The following is a 23743-nucleotide window of genomic DNA, read 5'->3' on the forward strand; positions in this document are numbered from 1 at the left end:
GGAGATGAAGAGGGAAGACAAGGCAGGAGGGAGTGCAGAGACACTGAAGTGGAGCACAGGAGAGGGAGGCAGTGTAGCAGGGGAAAGCCACTCAGGGGAAGGAGGGGGAGCCCTGAGGAGGAGGCAGCAGGAAGGTAGGGTTAAAGTTGGTAGGAAGGGCGAAGCTCATCATCTGGGAGGAGTAGATGCTGGGTTGGGAAAGGAGGTGGAGGGTGTGGAGTTGGAGAGAGAGTGGGACACAGTGGTAAAGGCACAGCAACGTTCTGTGGGCGGGGGGGGGGGGGGAGGAGGGGGATCGAGGCGGACAATATATGGGTTGCAGATGTGTTCAAGGAAAAGGAGCAGGTGGGGGAAGGGGATGAGGTCGTAGATGATGCGCGTGGGGGACGGAAGGCGGATGCAGAAGGCGAGGCGGAGTGCGTGGCGTTCGAGGATTTGGAGGGCTTTATAGAACCTGGTAGGGGGGGAAATCCAAGCAGCGCTGGCATAACAAAGGATGGGTTGGATCAAAGATTTGTAGGTGTGAAGGATGATGGAAGGATGCAAGACCCCACGTCTGTCAGACATGAGTTTCAGGAGGTGTACTCTGTAGTGAACTTTGTGTTGGATGGTAAGGAGATGGGGAGTCCAGGTGAGGTGGCGTTCGAGGGTGAGGCCAAGGTATTAGAATGTAGGAGTGAGGTGGATACGATGGCCATAAATGGTGAGGTAGAAATCACGAAGACGGAAAGAGCGGGTGGTGCGGCCTGTGATGATCGCCTGGGTCTTGGAGAGGTTGATATGGGGGAACTAATGGTTGCACCATACTGGAGATTCTTGTGAGGTCCAAAAGATCTCGTATATAGTCACTCATGTGGTAGTGTGAATACCAGTCATAATTTTCTCCAATAACATGAACAGAGACTGGACAATGGAAGGTATGAAAAGGTAGCAAGGGAAAGGTAGTGAGTGGGTCATAACCATTTCTACCCGTCAGCATCGAGAAATCTATCTGACCACAATAAGTTCCGAGTCCTAATGAAATTACAGACTGGATGACGCAACAATGGTTTACATCAGAGTGAATAGGCAAAATTAAAGGTGAACTATGAATAAGACAAAATCAATGAGTGTGGCATCAGGCTGTCAATCAGACATTGAATAACCTAACACGACAGGGAACACGACTGGTTCACTATATTATATTTTGGCTCTCAGTGGCCTTCTATATGTAATATTGCGACATAATTACCTAAGAAAATGTGGTGTCACCGCCAGACACCACACTTGCTAGGTGGTAGCTTTAAATCGGCCGCAGTCCATTAGTACATGTCGGACCCGCGTGTCGCCACTGTCAGTAATTGCAGACCGAGCGCCGCCACACGGCAGGTCTAGAGAGACTTACTAGCACTCGCCCCAGTTGTACAGCCGACTTTGCAAGGAACGGTTCACTGACAACTATGCTCTCATTTGCCGAGACGATAGTTAGTATAGCCTTCAGCTACATTTGCTACGACCTAGCAAGGCGCTGTATTCAATTGATATTGAGATTCTATTAATGTATCATCAAGAGCGATGTTCTACAAATGTGGATTAAAGTTAAGTATTCCAGAAGCTACGTACTTTTCTTTATAGCATTCATTACGTATCCTGTTTCAGACCTCACGCCAGCCTGCGTGAGTTTAAGCGCGTGCCTTTCGGCTTCCTCTCATTGTGTCTAGGCTGTCTTGCCTAGACACAACAGAAAACCTAAAGAGTAAAATCAAGAATTGAAAGTGGAATACATGCAAATCTTAATATTAAAACAACTGAATAGAAAATATCAACCAGAGGCTCAAAGTGGCCTTCCTGCATTCATAAATGCTGATCTTAATAGCTATGAAGTGACTGAGGCTCCAAGTGGCCTAGTAAATGAAATAAATGCTGAACTTAATAGCTAAAAATGTCACAGAAATCATCTTTGTGGCTCGAGGTGGCCTAGTACATGAAATAAATACTGACCTTAATAGAATAGCTAAAATGTGACAGAAATCAGTTTTGTGATTCAAAGTGGTCTAAACCTCAAACTTTAAAAAGTATCACAAAATATCGTTTACAATAGCTTTTTATGGCGCTCAGAGGCCTATGCGTAATAATTCATAATAAGAATATGTGGCTTGACATGGCTTTTACAAGAACAAAGTGCATAAATAGCAGTGTTATATAGAAGTATGGCTTTGTGTGACCTGTATGAGTACATATTACACAAACCTCATATTAAAATGTAAGTATGGCACTGTATGAGTGAAGACACAATATTTGTACGTCGTATAGCACCCTCTGGGCTTCATAAATTTCAATCTAGTAAATTACCTGTATCATTAACACTACACATATTGGGACCGATGACGTCAGATGTTAAGTCCCATAGTACTCAGAGCCATTTGAACCATTTTGAACAACACATATCTACGGGGAAGGATATGGGAATGATTGATAAGGGCAGTGCACTTTATCTTTAAAGAAAATGATTAACAGTCAATTGTTATTAGTCTTGAGTCTATGGCCAAAGCATAAGAAAAATGTGATTATAGTATATGCAAGCATAAAGACAGGAGTGCTGAGTACAATACAGCTTACTGACTAGGCAAATGTAACATATCACAGTAAATCATGCGATAAATACAAGGTGTTTCAAAAATGACCGGTATATTTGAAACGGCAATAAAAACTAAACGAGCAGCGATAGAAATACACCGTTTGTTGCAATATGCTTGGGACAACAGTACATTTTCAGGCGGACAAACTTTCGAAATTACGGTAGTTACAATTTTCAACAACAGATGGCGCTGCAAGTGATGTGAAAGATATAGAAGACAACGCAGTCTGTGGGTGCGCCATTCTGTACGTCGTCTTTCTGCTGTAAGCGTGTGCTGTTCACAACGTGCAAGTGTGCTGTAGACAACATGGTTTATTCCTTAGAACAGAGGATTTTTCTGGTGTTGGAATTCCACCGCCTAGAACACAGTGTTGTTGCAACAAGACGAAGTTTTCAACGGAGGTTTAATGTAACCAAAGGACCGAAAAGCGATACAATAAAGGATCTGTTTGAAAAATTTCAACGGACTGGGAATGTGACGGATGAACGTGCTGGAAAGGTAGGGCGACCGCGTACGGCAACCCCAGAGGGCAACGCGCAGCTAGTGCAGCAGGTGATCCAACAGCGGTCTCGGGTTTCCGTTCGCCGTGTTGCAGCTGCGGTCCAAATGACGCCAACGTCCACGTATCGTCTCATGCGCCAGAGTTTACACCTCTATCCGTACAAAATTCAAACGCGGCAACCCCTCAGCGCCGCTACCATTGCTGCACGAGAGACATTCGCTAACGATATAGTGCACAGGATTGATAACGGCGATATGCATGTGGGCAGCATTTGGTTTACTGACGAAGCTTATTTTTACCTGGACGGCTTCGTCAATAAACAGAACTGGCGCATAGGGGGAACCGAAAAGCCCCATGTTGCAGTCCCATCATCCCTGCATCCTCAAAAAGTACTGGTCTGGGCCGCCATTTCTTCCAAAGGAATCATTGCCCCATTTTTCAGATCCGAAACGATTACTGCATCTCGCTATCTGGACATTCTTCGTGAATTTGTGGCGGTACAAGCTGCCTTAGACGACACTGCGAACACCTCGTGGTTTATGCAAGATGGTGCCCGGCCACATCGCACGGCCGACGTCTTTAATTTCCTGAATGAATATTTCGATGATCGTGTGATTGCTTTGGGCTATCCGAAACATACAGGAGGCGGCGTGGATTGGCCTCCCTATTCGCCAGACATGAACCCCTGTGACTTCTTTCTGTGGGCACACTTGAAAGACCAGGTGTACCGCCAGAATCCAGAAACAATTGAACAGCTGAAGCAGTACATCTCATCTGCATGTGAAGCCATTCCGCCAGACACGTTGTTAAAGGTTTCAGGTAATTTCATTCAGAGACTACGCCATATTATTGCTACGCATGGTGGATATGTGGAAAATATCGTACTATAGAGTTTCCCAGACCGCAGCGCCATCTGTTGTTTAAAATTGTAACTACTGTAATTTCGAAATTTTGTCCGCCTGAAAATGTACTGTTGTCCCAAGCATATTGCAACAAACGGTGTATTTCTATCGCTGCTCGTTTAGTTTTTATTGCCGTTTCAAATATACCGGTCATTTTTGAAACACCCTGTATGTGCAGATGAGGGTGAATTGCAGAAATAGTGAAACCTGGAAATGTGATTATTTACCTGTAAAAAAGCAGTCATGCATGCTAACATATGAAGGAGTATCATATGCAATCTCTTAAGGAATGGTGAAAAAAAAATGTTTCTTGCATAGCTTCTGTGACAGTCTCCTACAAACACCTCCAATCATGTGGCACAAGGTAAGACAGATTTTCCCAAAAAAGGACACAACATACACAAAATACATATTAACATCGTACAATATAATTACAGAAGAATCGTCAATTTATCCATATCAATATCCTTCTACCTAACACAAAATGCAGATAATAATATCCTTAATCCTAAATCTTTATTGGCAATCTGCCTAATTTACCTAGCACATTAACAGGAAAACAGTTATAAAGAGCTGGAAGAAAAGAGTGAAGAGTGCGAGAAGTGTCAATGGTATTTAGTATTCCATATAAGTTGCTCATGTAATGCTTTGTGTGTAACGCATTTCCTGCACACCTTTACAGGTGTCACATTTCACACTTTCATGTGCTTCCTTTTATGAGCATAATGGTTCGTTGGGATACAATGAGACTTCGGTACATTGGTTCTGCAAAATATACGAAATGGATGAATATATGAAATGGACATGAGTTACAGGGTACATTGATTTCCTAAATCTACATATGTGAAAGCAAGTAAACTATATTTAGCAAAGTAGCGCACAATACTGAGCATAAATGAAACATGGCAACATTATAAAATGCAAAGAGTGACTAACCTAATTCATCAGACAATAGTATAAATGTCAGTAGTAATAGTATCTTGCATACGGAGTGCAATAATGGCAAAGTGGTGCAGCATAGCATCATAAAAAGTAACACTTTACATGGTATCAGTAAAGACAAACTAGCATCAGAAATAAATGAACATAACACATATAGAGGATATATACAAAAGGATACAAATTCTTATTATGAAAAAAAAAAATGGTTGAGCTACAGTTTGCGTTCGGACCACCCAAGGGATGTGACACATGTCAAAATAAATGGTGTCTCTTTCAGTTGTTCTTTTCAGGCACCTGTGTATGAAAACAGAAGAACGTGCAAGGCCTAAACTTACGGTAAGAGAACCGACCTACAAGTTTCTCCCTACAGGGCACGCCGCTACGTAATAAAATACTGAATAATCAAGGACGTGTGAAAACAAGGTACCAATAGAATTTGTATAAGCATGGGAAATGGTCAAGTAAAAGGTCTGGTGTGTTTTATAGATATGTGGACTCGCATGTAGAACCAAAATAAGATTACGTTGAGATTTACAGGTAATGCAAATAACGCCCTCCGCCGGAGGTTCGAGTCCTCCCTCGGGCATGGGTCTGTGTGATGTCTTTAACGTAAGTTAGTTTAAGTAGTGTGTAAGTCTAGGGACCGATGACCTCAGCAGTTTGGTCCCTTAGAAATTCACACGCATTTGAACATTTGATTTTGCAAATAACAACTTCAGCCGGCCGAAGTGGCCGCGCGGTTCTAGGCGCTGCAGTCTGGAACCGCGAGACCGCTACGGTCGCAGGTTGAATCCTGCCTCGGGCATGGATGTGTGTGATGTCCTTAGGTTAGTTCGGTTTAACTAGTTCTAAGTTCTAGGGGACTAATGACCTCAGCCGTTGAGTCCCATAGTGCTCAGAGCCATTTTTTGAATAACAACTTCTTGAAAAGTACCAAAATAGTTATATATCATGCTGAAAGGAGCAAAAATAAATAGTTATGGTATCTGATCATCAAAATTCTACCTAGCGACGTGAAATGAACCAAAGTTAATCTATAAAGTGCTTGACGTTGCTCGATGATTGCCTCGCGATTTTCTCGTCCGTAATGATTCAATATTAACCACATTGGGATGCGAAAAATTACGTATCTTAAAAGGTCCAGAATATCAAATTTACTGCAACGACGTTTTCCTCTGTTGGGTAGGTAGTGAGACTTTTTGTCCTATGCGAAATTACTGGAGGTTACTCACCTGTTTTTGTTGACGTTGGCGGGGCTATGGTGCACGCTTTATATTGTTAAGTGCAATGTCTTTAATTTCATTGTGACGTAATCTTCTTTTAGTAGGAAAAGAAACAATTTCAGGAATTTTGTTTTGTGGATCCATATTTTTCAACACAAGACACGGCGAAAGCATGTTGGAGTCGTTTGATATGGAACTGATGACGTCCTGAAAATCTGAAATGTGCTTGTCCAAATCAATACGTTTTTTGTGACAGTAGATACGACAAAGCTTTCCAATCTCTTTCATGATGCACTGTGATGGGTTGGAAGAAACATGGTATCTGGAGACAATATTTCTCGGTTGTAGTGAGCGTTTCCATATTACTGATCGAAATTGCGGTCCATTGTTGGATATTACCTTCTGAAGATATCCAACATGAGGCAAAAAACGTTTAGTAAAATCATTAGAAACAGGTGGCTTTTCGTAACGGAGTGAAAGATACGAATTTTTAAGTTAGTTCTGCAGCAACGAATATGTAACAGAAACCTTTGGAATGGATCCAAATAGATCAACAGCTACCGTACGTCTTAATTTCATGGGTACAATGTGATACAGAGGGGCAATGTGAGATACTGTAGAAGATTTAGCTTTTTGGCAAATTTTGCAAGTCGCCACGACTCGTCGAATATGCTTTTCGATACTTGTGAAATAGTAGTTCCGTCGTAGTATCAAAAAGCATTTGCGAGCACCATAATAGACGAAACTCAAATGTGTATACCAGATTAATTTATTGAAACATTCTTCAGGTATGCAGAGAGTCCAGTTGTAGCTGTCTGGGCGAGTGCGGTGAAACAGAATATTATTGTGCACGGTGTTGTAAGTTCTGATTGTTGTCTGGCACGTGTCAAGCCACAGAAGTTTAATCTCTTTCCAGACGTCGCCTTTGCTCTGCTCTCTGGCAATGTCTTTTACTGAGGCTGAAATAAAATTTTCAAATGCTACCTGTTTAATGTAAAGAAGGCTGAAATTGATTTGACAGAAATTAGCTACGATTTCTTGCTGGTTACCGCACAGAGAGCGGAAAGCGCATCTGCTACAGTCTGGGTTCCTTGGACGTGGACAATTGTAAAAACAATTCCTGCAAATAAAGTTTCCAGCGACTAAGTCTCTCATGTGTGAATTTAGCTGATTAAAGAAACTAAACAGCTCTGCGATTTGTGTAAACTGTTGTGTGTCTAGAATGAGATTTTCACTCTGCAGCGGAGTGTGCGCTGATATGAAACTTCCTGGCAGATTAAAACTGTGTGCCCGACCGAGACTCGAACTCGGGACCTTTGCCTTTCGCGGGCAAGTGCTCTACCAACTGAGCTACCGAAGCACGACTCACGCCCGGTACCCACAGCTTTACTTCTGCCAGTACCTCGTCTCCTACCTTCCAAACTTTACAGAAGCTCTCCTGCGAACCATGCAGAACTAGCACTCCTGAAAGAAAGGATATTGCGGAGACATGGCTTAGCCACAGCCTGCGGGATGTTTCCAGAATGAGATTTTCACTCTGCAGCGGAGTGTGCGCTGATATGAAACTTCCTGGCAGATTAAAACTGTGTGCCCGACCGAGACTCGAACTCGGGACCTTTGCCTTTCGCGGGCAAGTGCTCTACCAACTGAGCTACCGAAGCACGACTCACGCCCGGTACCCACAGCTTTACTTCTGCCAGTACCTCGTCTCCTACCTTCCAAACTTTACAGAAGCTCTCCTGCGAACCATGCAGAACTAGCACTCCTGAAAGAAAGGATATTGCGGAGACATGGCTTAGCCACAGCCTGGGGGATGTTTCCAGAATGAGATTTTCACTCTGCAGCGGAGTGTGCGCTGATATGAAACTTCCTGGCAGACAACACAAGACGAAGTGAGCCATCTTTCTTGTTAACAACGTGAAGACGATCAATATATTGACTAACGACTGCTTCAGTGGTCTAACATATCCTGAAGTTCTTTCTTGTCTAGATCTCTGTAGAAAAACGGAATGGAATAATGTTTTGCCTTAAATGTATCATGCGGTTTTACTTCGTAAAACAAAACTGGACATGGTTCCTTGTACATTGTCAAACACTTCAGAGCGTCTGCACAATGTTATAGTCAAATTCAATAGCAATATTGTTGACATGGAAATACGTGCCTGTAAAAAAAGGTGTCTGCCACTTGGAGTTCTTAGATGCTGAAATGACCTCTATTCTGTTAATGTCTTGCTCCTCAGCTGGCAAAGTATTCTGAAAAGTAACAGATAGTTGTTGCATATCAGGTTTCAATAGAAGCAATGACTTCTTAACGTTGATAGCAGCGTCATGTTCGACAAGGAAATCCATGCCGAGTAAGACGTCGGTTGTTAAGAGGGGAACGATCCACAAATCAGTATGAAATGTGTGATAATTAAGTATAAAAGATAGGTGGGTTTGCAGTTTCACATCTACTCCCTTGCTGGAGACTGCACCTCCAACTTTCGTTTTACCAAGTGGAGAAGTAGGACAGGTTTTGTCGTCATCACATTTTTGAAATGCTGTTTCATTTATCATTGTTACAGGTGAACCAGAGTCGACCACCGCAGAAAATAAATAAAAACCAATTTTAATTTCAACTGTGGGATGAGAAATATTCTTTTGAGTTAGTTGTCTCTCTCGTAATAGTGTGTCCCTAATATCATCGAAAGTTATGACGTTTTCCTGATTGGTTTCTAGTGTGCTGATTAGTGGCAGAAGCTTGCTGTGGTAGTTCAGTTATTTGTACTGACAGTTGTTTTCGTCTGCAGAATGCCGCGGTGGATGGAAACGAACATCGGGTTCATTAGCAATGAAATGAGATTGCCGAGGCTGATTCTGGTGAAAGTTGCTGTTGCTGGAATTACGCTTAAATTGTTGGTTATTCCCTTATGTTTGCGGAGAAAAATAATTTGCTGTTGATCGTTTCGATGGGACTGCAACCATTGACTTTTGTGGGAGAAATTATTCCCTTGCGGTTGTGTAAAATTATTAGACTGGGCTGTACTGGCAAAGCTGGGCAGCGGCACGCTGAAGTTCATTTGAGTTGTAGACGGCATTGTTGGTGAATATTTCCAGGCTGCTATGGCTGAATCAAGAATTGCGGCTGGGAACTGTGGCTGTTGGCGTCGAAATTCTGATATTCTTGCTGCTGCCGAATATACTGGATATCAAAATGTTATTAAAATGTCCGTGAAAATCGTCATCGGAACCAAATCTTTTCTTTCTCTTGTTATGGAATAGGCGGGATTGCTCGTTGTAACCGAACGAGTTGGTACTTTGATTGCTATTATTAAAGTTCTTATTGACAAACCAGTAGTTAGATTGCTGAATTTCTAATAATTGCAATAAGTCCATGAATGACGAAATACTTTTCTTTTGCTGTCCTGTGAGAAGTTAAACTCATAATGAGCGCGGAAGTTTTGAGACGCTTAACTGTATGAGTGCAGATTGGCTATACGGTTCGGTTAGGTACTGGTTTAGTTGAACCGTATACTCAAAAAACTGGGTGATAGAGAGAAAACTGGAGTATTCAAAATTGGGTAAATCGATTACCTTATCTTTAATATCTCGCTGTGTCGTTTCCGATAATATGCAGATAGAAAAGTATTTTGGAACTCTTCGACGGAGTAACACTGCCTTGCTATGGGTCTCTTACGCATCGAAGGTCTTCCCTCTAAAAAGCTACAGATAAAGTCGCGCTTATGCGTCACTGGCCAGTTTAGCGGCAGAGAACATGAAAATTGCTGCACCCGAGCAAGGGGATGCAGGTCTGTGCGGCTGGCTATTTCTAAACACCCCGAATTTCTTTACAGGCAGAAAATGTTTGTAGTCGAATCCTTCGTGTTGGAGATTTTGAGAAGATTCGGCGGCATGGAAACACTGATTGTGTGACGACTGGTTTGCGTCAATGTAACTCTCTCTTTGTAGTCCGCTCACACGATTGGGAGGTTGGAAGTTGCTCTTGCTTGTTAGTTTGAACCTAATTACATGGAGAAAAATTTCAGGTGTTGGCGACTTCCTGATGTAAACTACACTCCTGGAAATTGAAATAAGAACACCGTGAATTCATTGTCCCAGGAAGAGGAAACTTTATTGACACATTCCTGGGGTCAGATACATCACATGATCACACTGACAGAACCACAGGCACATAGACACAGGCAACAGAGCATGCACAATGTCAGCACTAGTACAGTGTATATCCACCTTTCGCAGCAATGCAGGCTGCTATTCTCCCATGGAGATGATCGTAGAGATGCTGGGTGTAGTCCTGTGGAACGGCTTGCCATGCCATTTCCACCTGGCGCCTCAGTTGGACCAGCGTTCGTGCTGGACGTGCAGACCGCGTGAGACGACGCTTCATCCAGTCCCAAACATGCTCAATGGGGGACAGATCCGGAGATCTTGCTGGCCAGGGTAGTTGACTTACACCTTCTAGAGCACGTTGGGTGGCACGGGATACATGCGGACGTGCATTGTCCTGTTGGAACAGCAAGTTCCCTTGCCGGTCTAGGAATGGTAGAACGATGGGTTTGATGACGGTTTGGATGTTCCGTGCACTATTCAGTGTCCCCTCGACGATCACCAGTGGTGTACAGCCAGTGTAGGAGATCGCTCCCCACACCATGATGCCGGGTATTGGCCCTGTGTGCCTCGGTCGTATGCAGTCCTGATTGTGGCGCTCACCTGCACGGCGATAACACACATACGACCATCATTGGCACCAAGACAGAAGCGACTCTCATCGCTGAAGACGACACGTCTCCATTCGTCCCTCCATTCACGCCTGTCGCGACACCACTGGAGGCGGGCTGCACGATGTTGGGGCGTGAGCGGAAGACGGCCTAACGGTGTGCGGGACCGTAGCCCAGCTTCATGGAGACGGTTGCGAATGGTCCTCGCCGATACCCCAGGAGCAACAGTGTCCCTAATTTGCTGGGAAGTGGCGGTGCGGTCCCCTACGGCACTGCGTAGGATCCTACGGTCTTGGCGTGCATCCGTGCGTCGCTGCGGTCCGGTCCCAGGTCGACGGGCACGTGCACCTTCCGCCGACCACTGGCGACAACATCGATGTACTGTGGAGACCTCACGCCCCACGTGTTGAGCAATTCGGCGGTACGTCCACCCGGCCTCCCGCATGCCCACTATACGCCCTCGCTCAAAGTCCGTCAACTGCACATACGGTTCACGTCCACGCTGTCGCGGCATGCTACCAGTGTCAAAGACTGCGATGGAGCTCCGTATGCCACGGCAAACTGGCTGACACTGACGGTGGCGGTGCACAAATGCTGCGCAGCTAGCGCCATTCGACGGCCAACACCGCGGTTCCTGGTGTGTCCGCTGTGCCGTGCGTGTGATCATTGCTTGTACAGCCCTCTCGCAGTGTCCGGAGCAAGTATGGTGGGTCTGACACACCGGTGTCAATGTGTTCTTTTTTCCATTTCCAGGAGTGTATTAACCTTCCTATGTAGCGAACTGCTACGTGGACGAAGCTGGTTTAATGTTTGCTGCATGCACTGATATTCCTGAGATTCAGTAAATGGAGTGGGAGCTGTGTCGTCTGATTTATTTTCAGTTCGGTTTTCAAGTGTTTCTAATCTTGCTGATAGCTCATCACATATTTCCGTGAGCGTAAGAATTAGTGTGGAACTGGTTGAATCTAAGGTATCGACTTACTTCTGTTGTTTGCGTGTAGTTTTGTTCATCTTTTCCAAATCTGCTTTAATTGTGCCAGGGTCCTGCTCTACCTGTCCAAGATGGGAGCTTAAAGACTCCATGTCGTCTCTGCACTTCTCGTCAGTTGTCTGGATTCGTGTGTCAACAGTGGCTTTGAAATCAGTTACATCTGTCAGCGATTGTTTTATTGTGTTAACCTCGCCTTTAATGGAATTTATACTTGCAAGAACACGGGTTCTAAGACTATTGAGCAACTGCTGTTCGACTTCCTGTCTTTGTATTCCTGTTGTCTGTAAAAAAATGTTTGTTTTCCTCTCTGTGTTTACGGACAAAGTCTTTGTATAGCTTTTCTGAGGTGTCAGTGTGAACTTTAACACGTGCATCTAACCGAGTGTTTTTTTAATCTATTCGTTCATTAACTGACTTAATTTCATTTGTACACTTTTTATACGTTTCACTACATTAATATCTTAAAGCATTAATGTCATCTCTCAAAGGTTTGGTGCTGTCTGCGTATTGCCTGGCTATGGCTTCAATTTTATCGCAAAGACGTTTTTAACTGACCTTAATATCTGTATCTACCTGTTTAGAACTGTTATCAGTCGTTTCTGTGAACTATTTATCTCTTCACGTATGCTGGAAAATAGTGCATTGAACTGAGTGGTGATGACATACTGTTTTTCTCGTATGCTGGCGAACTGTTCATCAGTTTTGTTATTCCGTTTAACCGTCATTTACATGAGATTTTGAAGCATCACTTCCATATTCCTTTGAATGAATGCGCCGGGTGTCGCCTGTGTTATGCTTTGTGATGTGAAGACATCATCTCTAATCATGAACGTCTCGTTTGTTGCATTATCTACATAATTACCGCTACTGGAATCTGACGGATTTTTTAAAGCAGATAGTATTTTGCACTACTGAGTCCTGTGACACACTATTGACATTCTGATTGACTGTACAAGAACTGAGAATTTATTCGCCTGATCCAGTAAAATATCCTGCATGTTAGCAATATCTACCTCAGCGTCAGCCGCTAAGCCGGAATCGACAGTCAGAGATGATAAACAACGTGAAATCATGCTTTCAGTACACAGTACATTGTTTTGGGAAACGAAACTCACGTTTTCTGGGATGCTTTGCAACTGTTGCACCGCAGAGTGGTTAATATCATTCTCAATATTGTTGTCAATAATCGGAGAATCGTCCATTTTGGCATCTGTAATTGTTAGCCTACGCGCGGGAACCTCAACACTTCTGCGCGGGATCGTAAATCATATACAGAGTACAAGCCAAAGGCAAAAAAACATTCAACAATGAAATCAATAAAAAACAAGGCGGAGCATAAGAATGCCTATAAACTGTGGAAAAATTTTGTACAAGTTAGTAAACTGCATTGAGCCAAAAAGCTTTAACTACTATTGTTACTACAGACTGGCTGTGGGAAGAGAATAAATATATCTAATTATTTTAATATCAAAAATTTCACAAAGCGAACGACTGGCAGAGCTGTCGCCAAGTACACCACTCTTTAAAAATTTCTCTGTAATTCATTGAATGAATGCCTGAACTGGGAATGCATACAAACAAAACTGGAGTTATTGTGTTCCGAGTTGTAACTGCAAGTGGTGGCTTACTCTGTTGTTGTTAGCAAAAACTTTACACGAGCTGATTGGACAATGGAACTCCCAATACCAATAAAGAACTACAGTCACTGCAAAATACATTGAGCCCCTTAGGTACTGAATCCTCTCGCCCTGTTCAAAACTGATGAAATAAATAAAATTGTCTTACCTCTAAAGCAGCAACGGTGGATCGCAGTGCATTCTGGTCTCTCAAGAAGAAGAATAAAACATACGAGCCACAGGATCAGCGGTGTGCAATGTTGGCCGTAGTACTTTTAAGTATACCATGAAATTCTTTTGCTGATGAATGAAAATATTTAAGAAAAATTCAGTGTCTTTGAAAAACATACGACCTGGACAGGAAGGCGTTAGTGATTTAGGTGAATTACTAACACCGATTTTTTCAGTAGTGACATTGTATTCAAAGTTATGTTTAGCTTTGCAAAACTAATCTGACAATTAAAATTACATTACTCAGAAAAATTGCGTCCTTTTTACTAATAGAATCAGAATGAGATTTATACAGCAAGAATTATCTAACCTCATTAAAAAAGCATAAAAACAGATCATCAAATTACGTAGACCTGGTTAACAAATGTTACAAACATTAGATAAGGGAAATATTTAACTAGCCTACACATCAAATCTGTTTACCTACATTCTGAGGTTACTCAACATAGAACTCACTGTCACCAGTTATCAGCCAACTCATTTACACTAACGCGTGGCATGGCAAAACGAAACTTACAAAAATCTAGCTTCTTTACCTTATTTGCGAGAAGACTTGTGCTTCCATATTTATATTTCCAAGGATACTTGTAATTCCTACATTGTAATCTAACACTAGGTGGTTTTACAGAGCACATGACAAACACTGCCTACTGCATCCTCTTTCGCTCACAGACTAGTGATGGGGAGCTCGTGAATGAGTCGTTCAAATGAACGTTTCACTCCAGTGAAGTGTGAACTAATCACTCAATTTCAATGAACTGGTACTTCAAACTCTTCACAGATAACACACTCCATACTTTTTTCTAGTTCACTCACTCTCTTCCCCTCTCCCTCTACATCGGTGCTACGTCACTCATTCTCCCTTCACTTCAGTTCCCCCTCTACTGCCTGTCGACGAATCGCGCGGCGTTTGTGGGAAACGATAGGTTTACGAGTGGTTGCGGAGGTGAGGGGCGAGGGGAAAGCAGCGTCAGTTGCTTCCTGCAGTGCTGACATCATTACACGTGACTACTTGTGCAGTTAAACTTCGCGTCTACGGATAGCCTACCTTTGGCAGCGTTTGCAGACAAATGAATATATGAATATTAAAGATACAAACGAAGAGGCTGGCTGTGTGAGCACGCACAGCCAACATGAAAATAAATGTCTGTTAATAACACTGAAAGAGGGATTTTCCCTGAAATCGTACCAATGACTACAGGTGACAGTTTAAACTGTTTTGAATCTGGAGGGTTATTATTCTCAACAAAAATAAAATCTACAGGAACACTTCTGAATAATTACTTAACGTAGATATATGGACTTTGTGACAGTGGTAAACATACATATTCTATTTTGGATTAAATTTTAAAAGGAACATAAAATTTGACTGCATTTCGTTGGTAGCTCTAGTTTTCATTCCATGAATACAACAAATAATGTTTCACTTGGCAGATAAAGACTTTTTTGGGCGCTTCATGAGAAAATGTCGAGCAAGATTAAATGTAATACCTTCTTTATATGTGACAGGCTTCTCTGTTTATCTTTCCTTTGTCCCCTTCGACCATGCTCTATTTAAGTTAACTCAGACGCTGTAAGAGCGTAAAACGTTGCGTGCACGTTACTGCATAGTTCGGCCATCTGTTGGTAAAATTATGAAGTATTACGAAGCTTTATTGTACGAGCGAGGCGAAGCGAGCGTAGCCGCGGCTGAGTGGCGAACTGGGCAACTTCGCCAGGCTTCCGTACTTCGTGAATGAACTACTTCATTTGAACGCTTCACGGCAAAGAGTGAAATGAATGAAGTAGTTCACGGGAATGAACGAGTTCGACCCACCTCTATCACAGACTCATACACACTCACTCAGTGTTGCCAACTCTAAAAAACCCGAGTCGCTAGATTCAATATCAAAAGTCGCTAGAAAGTCGCTAAAATTGATTTTACCGGGGGTGTACTGAAAATTTCGTGCTGTGAATGGTGCAATAAGCCAGGGGGTGGGGGGGTGGGGTAATAAAATATTAATAAAAATTGTCTTATACGTAATTGCTATATTGTCTTAATTAAATGACGCATCGCTTGCATAACATACATATAAAATACGCTAACGTTTAATTAAAGATGTTATCATAATTGATGCAAACACATAAATTGTTGTTTCAATCACAGTAGTCAAATATACTAGAAACGTACAACTATATTTGTAACAAAAGAAAGCAAGAACTCAAATTAGGTTACAAAATATATATATACCGGTGCCGGTATGTGAGCTATTCACCGTTGTCACTCAGAAGATGGAATAACTCTTCTGTTTCATGCTCTGACAGAACTGTAGTTGATGTAGAGGGTTGAACGTCGCTCAAAAGGTTATGTTGCAGTTCGACTGGTTTTGTCGCAAAAGAGTAACTTTTTTTCGTTCCAATAAGCTGCAATAAATCTGACGTTATGTCAAAAGATGAACAATCTTTATTTTGTTTCTTCAGCTGATCTCTCAATATGATCAAAGCATTAATTGTCTTTAACGATAATCTGTTACGTTGTTTAGTTTTTATAATGTTCATAGAACTGAATATTCTTTCCGCTTCTGCATTTGAATGCGGTAGGCATAGAACAGTCATTGCTAGCTGTGAAATCAAAGAAAAAGGATTCTCCCCTGCGGCATTTTTATACTGCAAAACCTCACTCCAAAATCGAACAGTATTAGTAGTGTTATTCCACCTAATGAAGTTGATATTATGCCATTTTTGGAGCATACCGTCTATGAAATCGCTACTAAAACCCAATTCTTTGGCTACATCCGCTACAGTATTGTTTTTATTCACTTTTAGTGTTTCTTCAACATTCAGCATTGACATTTTTTTCAGGATCGTAACGTTACTTGGCAGTCTTTGTTGAATTTCTTTTATGAGTTTCAGACTAAACTATGCATCTCTTCTTCAAATAAACTTTATTTTCTTCAGACCAACTTGACTCATACAATTTATTTTCAAACATAAAGCCAAGGTTCGGATTTGCGTAAATACATTCGCTTGGAACTGGTGTTGTCAACAAATCAACAGTTGGAAAAACTATGTTTTGTCGAGTGACAGCATGACAAATACAAGTGTATCTAGTAATTTAGTGGGGTTATTGTTTTCTCCTTCAAAAACTTTTATTGCTATTTGTACGTCTTTTAAAGCATGTTTAAGGTAAAACATCTAAAGATGATTTGAGCAAAGGGCCTATAACGCTACCTTGTGGAACGCCAGAAATCACTTCTGTTTTACTCGATGACTTTCCGTCAATTACTACAAACTGTGATCTCTCTGACAGGAAATCACAAATCCAGTTACATTACTGAGATGATATTCCATAAGCACGCAATTTCACTACGAACCGCTTGTGTGGTACAGTGTCAAAAGCCTTCCGGAAATCCAGAAATACGAATCGATCTGAAATCCCTTGTCAATAGCATTCAACAGTTCATGTGAATAAAGAGATAGTTGTGTTTCACAGGAACGATGTTTCCTTAACCCATGTTCACTGTGTGTCAATAGACCGTTTTCTTCGAGGTAATTCATTACGTTCGAACACAATATATGTTCTAAAATCCTGCTGCATATCGACGTTAACGATATGGGCCTGTAATTTGGTGGATTACTCCTACTACCTTTCTTGAATATTGGTGTGACCTGTGCAACTTTCCAGTATTTGGGTGTGGATCTTTTGTCGAACGAACGGTTGTATATGATTGTAGAGTATGGAGCTAATGCATCAGCATACTTAGAAAGAAACCTAATTGGTATACAGTGTGGACCAGAAGCCTTGCTTTTATTAAGTGATTAAGTTGCGTCACTATTCCGAGGATATTTACTTCCACGTTACTCATGTTGGCAGCTGTTCTCGATTCGAATTCTGGAATATTTACTTCGTCTTATTTTGTGAAGGCATTTCGGAAGGCCGTGTTCAGTAACTCTGCTTTGGCAGCACTGTCTTCGATAGTATCTCTATTGCTATCGTGCAGAGAAGGCAATGCTTGCACTCCCCCAAAAAGAAAAAAAAAAAGCTTAAATGTGATGGCTATCAAATTTCGCGCTCGCAAGGGTGTGGTCATGCCTAAAGAGTGAATTACATTAGTTCTGCCATTGAAAGCAAGAGTAAAGTATGAGTTAATATGCCAAGTTCTGACAGTACTCCGCCGGCCGAAGTGGCCGAACGGTTCTAGGCGCTTCAGTCTGGAACCGCGCGACCGCTACGGTCGCAGGTTCGAATCCTGCCTCGGGCATGGATGTGTGTGATGTCCTTAGGTTGGTTAGGTTTAAGTAGTTCTAAGTTCTAGGGGACTGATGACCTCAGATGTTAAGTCCCATAGTGCTCAGAGCCATTTTTTGACAGTAGTCCACTCTAACTTGATCAGGATCAGTACTTGGAGAATAATCCTAGGAAGAGTAAAACAGCTGCTTACTGACAATATACTCTCAAAGAAACATATGCAAAGTGAGCAGGTATCGGCACAGATCGTTAACTCATTTTCTTTACTCTAAATTTATAGATCGGCAAAACGTGTATGACGTGACTCGAAATTGCGTTCCCATTTATACGACGCAAAACACTAAGTCGCTGACACTGATTACTGTCAAAGCTAAGAAATCCTGCACACTGACATAGAGAGCTCTGCGATCAAACTAATGGAGCTTACGACATCTACTGCTAGGGATTCTCTATTTGCCGAGCTGTCGCGAATTCAGTGCTGTGAGGAACAGTTTTGCAGCGTCAATCTGCTCTGTGCTGCCGGCAGTCACGCAAACGAAGTGCTTTCCCCAGCTGAAAATTCTGGCTACACAGAGGGCGCAAAACAGCGACCGCAGACTCTTAGGGTCTCAGTTATTTCCGTACAATTACGCACACGAATCGAGAATCCTGCTTACTCGTAAGCCAGGAGCAGAGATTTGACTCAAGTGTGTGGCCGTAAAGAGGTAGTTCGCGATGCCTCGGTGTCCACAAAGAAGCACAAGGTCCGTTCGTGTATCTGTTCACAGAGAGAGGAATGACACTGCATCTACCGACACCTGCCGGGACCCCCCCCCCCCCCCTCCCCTTGCCACGAAGAGTCTACCCAGTTTACAGCAACCTCGCCCCAGTCTACAGTGCAGCCAACCAGAAACATTTCTACCTTCTGACCCGAGAACTTCTGCAGCCGTTAGCCCGCATCTGCGTCAGGCATTCCACGAGTATTCCTCGTAAAACAACAATATCAGAAAATGAGTCGGTCTTGATGCAAAAACACCATGTTGTCCGTTTATTTCTTTATTCTCCCAAACTACTTTCGGCGACAGTCACCATCATCAGTATTTTTTTAAATCTAAAACATGCAGAAAATAGCATGGTTATACAAACACAGTAGCACATTATTGCATTTTTACTATTCGTTTTTTGAAATATAGTTTTCTATGGATACTTCCATAACTACCTTATTTATTGTATGTTACAGCATGTTTTAAGAATTATTGTCGCTGTTTGCGACATATATTCTGTGCACTTTTTTCAGTTGCCGTTTTTTACTCAGCGAACAGCATGTCATCTGCAACCGTGTGAGTGGCTGTTAGTAAACAAAACACAAAAAGGTGAACTTCGCATGTCAGCAATATACACTTGGGTATGTGGTAGTGTTGTGGATCCAGTTAGTTGGTGTGTACTCATATGTGGATGACATAATCTGTCTTGTAGATGAAACACATAACAGGATAGTACACCCACAAATCCACTTCACAATGGAAACAGAAATCAACAAGAAACTAAATTTCTTGGATCTTACAATCACAAGAAACAACCACCAATATGAATTCTCTATCTACAGAAAACCCACATCCCCAAGCACTGTTATCCACAGCTCATCCAATCAATATGCCAGTTTCACACACATGCTCCACAGGATAAACAGAACACCTCTTAAACCAGAAAACTACTCACAGGAACTAAATATAATCAAACAAATTGCTGTTGAAAACGACTACAGAACAGACATCATAAACAAACTCAACAATAAGGTAAAACTGAAACATGCAGTACACACAGACAACACAGTAGACCACACCACTTCAGAAAAAAAGAGAGAGATGGTACACACTAACATACAATACCAAAATGTCACATAGAATAGGAAACATCTTGAAAAAGCAAGGGATCCCAATAACATTCAGAACAAACAATACAGTTCAGAAAAGACTAAGACCAGTCAGAAAAACCACAGACAGATTCAGCAACGCTGAAATTTGTCAACTCACTTGCAACTCCTGTCAGGCCCAATACATAGGACAAACAAGCGGAAACTTCCGAACGAGGTACACAGAACACATGAGAGCTCTAAAGAGTGACAGCACACATTCAACTTTTGCAGAACATCTAATGAACAAAAACCATAACCCCACTAATATCGAAAACGATCTACACATTCCGAGAAACAGCAACAGTCTATACCGACAACTAACAATAGAAGTAAATTACTACACACAAAAGGCTATAGCTGAAGGGAAAAATGTAATAAACGAAAACACAACACTTTGCAACAACACACTCTGAGAGAACTGACCAAGGCCACGGACCAGAAAGCACACACGCGCAAAAGAACAACTTCTCCATCACACACAGAGACATAAATAATGAACAGAAGTCGTCGTAATTCGCGTTACCGTTTCTCATAGCCTTTCTCGCCACATGCGACACACCTCTCGCGACACACACGAACAGCGAGATGGCATAATATTCTGGATCAGAAACCAAGTGCGAAAGTTTTGTTTTTGTGTGTATAAAAGCAGCTATACACCATCCAACGAACGTGACTACAGGAATAGCTAAGTAACAGCTCATTACACACCAACTAACTGGATTCCACAACACTACAACAAACCCAAGTATATATTGCTGATATACGAAGTTCACCTTTTCGTATTTTGTTTACTAACAGCCGCTCACCCGGTTGCGGATGACATGATGTTCACTGAGTAGAAAACGGCAACAGAAAAAAGGGCACAGAATATATGTCACAAACAGCGACAATAATTCTTAAAACATGCTCTAACATACAATAAATAAGGCAGTTATGACAGTATCCATAGAAAAGTATATTTGAAAAAACAAATAGTAAAGATGTAATAATGTGCTACTGTGTTTGTATAACCATGCAATTTTCTGCATGTTTTAGATTAAAAAAAAAAAAGAACACTGATGATGGTGATGTTTGTCGCCGAAACTAGTTTTGGGGAATAAAGAAATAAACGAACAACAAGGTGTTTTTGCATCAAGGCGGGCTCATTTTCTGATATTGCTGTTTTTCTATGCAAACACGGACCAAATGGAAGAGTTCCAAGATAAAGTTAATGTGCTAAGAAAGGCTAGCCGCGGCGCTTGTGCGATGCTACCTCTGCTTTCAGCACCGTCTCGCCCACGCCACAGGTCCATCACACGCAGCCCCTTCCCACGGACCTCACGACAGGGTGGCAGCCTCGGCCAGTAAGCGCCCAGCGTTCTCCTTACAGAGCCGTGAAACTGCCCCCACTGCAGTCCTCGTTCCTTGTCGCTAACAAGGACAGCGAAGGCCCACGTTCGCCGTGCGGTCAGGGCTAGCGCGAAATTACACTCGCAGCATGAACCTCTACAGAAATGCTAGTGTATCAACTGTCAAAGTTATTCGTGTATGGTGGCAAAATCTCGGCGCCTTACAGCACGTTGCACACAGAACCTACTATTTCTCTAACTTGGTAGCCAATATAAACATAACAAATAAGCTTACCTTATTTTTCACGGCTGCTTCTTGTCAGCAGATTTCGTAATCACGGGATAAAATTACGTTTTCCTCTCTTAATACCATCTTCTGTTGGCAAACTGTATCCTACTAGACGGCAGCGGTCGACAAAGAAACAACGACACAAAAGAAACGCAGGTACCGCGAAATTACACAAGAATAGTCCACCAACAAGAAAACAACCTTCTTTCTAGACACCTTGTATCAGAAGTACTGTAAGAAAAGTAAATACACTGTAGAAGGAATGAACGACTGTAATAGCAAACTTACAAAAATAAATACGGTATCCATTAATTACTTTCTTATTGCTAATCAGTTGAACTTATATTCTAACAGATCAGGTTATTACGACAAGCACGGATAACCTTAGGAAATTGCCTTGTAAATTCTGTGGTGTTGCCAACTTACGACGCACGCAAAGGCGCCCATATCCGAGGGCAATGGGGGGCGCGGCCTCCCCCCTTACTCTCAGGGAAAGGAAAATATATAAATAGTCACTTTTCACTTACGGGAATTCAGCCAGGTAAATTTTACAGCAACCGCCGATGTTTCAGCAGGAGTACATCCCGCCATTGTCAAGGCACAAACTGCAACGGACAGGCTATGTACAGGCAAATTTAAAACCTCAGTTCTCGGGGTAATTCAGGAAGGATAAAACACACACACACACACACACACACACACACACACACACACACACACACACACACACACTGAACACTAGTGCCACGGTAGATATCGATAGTGAGACTACGAACTAACAGGTGAGGTAACATTGACTCCGTCCCTCAGTTTTCTGACAAGGGAGAGAGCAGGATTCCAAGCAGAGTTTAAACAAAAACCTCCATCCCTGTTTACAAGGTTGCTCGCCAATTTAATCTCAACTACCTCCTTAACAACACTGTCCCAATAGCTGGACGTGAATGCCAATATTTCAGTATTGTTATGTAACATAGGGTGACCAGTATCCAAGCAATGTTCAGCAATAGCAGATCTACTTGGCTGCTGTAATCGCGTGTGCCGTTTATGCTCAGTACGTCGGTCGTCCACGGGCCTGATAGTCTGACCGATATATGTCATGCCACAGTTACATGGAATGCGATACACACCCGCCTTACGCAAACCAAGATCATTCTTCACCGAACCCAAAAGCACACTAATTTTAGATGGAGTTAGGAAAACACATTTCACGTCGTATTTCCATAAAATATGACCGATCTTGTTGGAAGTGCTTCCTACGTAAGGCAAAAAGGCGGTAGTCTTAGGTGTCGGCGCAGTATTATCATCAATCACCTGATGCACAGTTGGTCGATAGCGCAACGCACGTTCAATCTGTCTTTCACTACAACCACTTTGACGAAACGTAGCTTCTAGATGGGACAGCTCAGCTGGCAAAGTCTCACTGTCGGAAATGACATGTGCCCTGTGTACCACGGTACGAAGTACCCCTTCACTCTGAGGCGGATGGTGACAACTATTAGCCTGTAAATACAAGTCGATGTGAGTACGTTTCCTGTAAACTGCATGTCCTAATGATCTATCATCCTTCCTCCTAACCATCACGTCAAGAAAGGCAAGACAACCATCCTCGTTCACCTCCATCGTAAAAAGAATGTTCGGGTGGATCGAGTTCAGACGTTCCAAAAAGGCATTCAGATTCTCCCTACCATGAGGGCAAACAACAAAAGTGTTATCAACATATCTGAAGAAACAGGCGAGTTTCAAAGGCGCCGACTCCAAAGCACGTTCCTCGAAGTCTACCATAAACAAATTTGCCATCACAGGAAACAAAGGACTACCCATCACAACTCCATCTGTCTGCTCGTTTAATGCCTGTCATTGAATAAAAAGTAAGTGGATGTCAAGACACGCCGAAAGAGATCAGTTAATTCAGCACCAAACCCAACCTCAAGTAACCGCAACGAATCAGAGGAACACGAGTGAAGAGAGAGGCCACATCAAAACTTACTAAAATATCATTCAACCGCAGTCCCTCCAAACGACGTAAGAAATCAGCTGTGTTCTTGATATGATGTTCCCACCGACCAACTTGTGGACTCAACAGAGAAGCAAGTTGCTTGGGTACCCGATATGTCGGAGCGGATCCATTATGGATCGTGCGACGACGGCTGGCATCAACTTCTTCATGCAATAATTTATCAACAGCCGTATGATTGTTGAAGTTTATTTTATTTTACGAACTTCTATGTGCTACCAGTTTCGGCATTACATTGATGCCGTCTTCA

The sequence above is a fragment of the Schistocerca piceifrons genome, chromosome 10 (genome assembly GCF_021461385.2).
Source record: "Schistocerca piceifrons isolate TAMUIC-IGC-003096 chromosome 10, iqSchPice1.1, whole genome shotgun sequence".
NCBI classification, from domain to species: Eukaryota; Metazoa; Arthropoda; class Insecta; order Orthoptera; family Acrididae; genus Schistocerca; species Schistocerca piceifrons.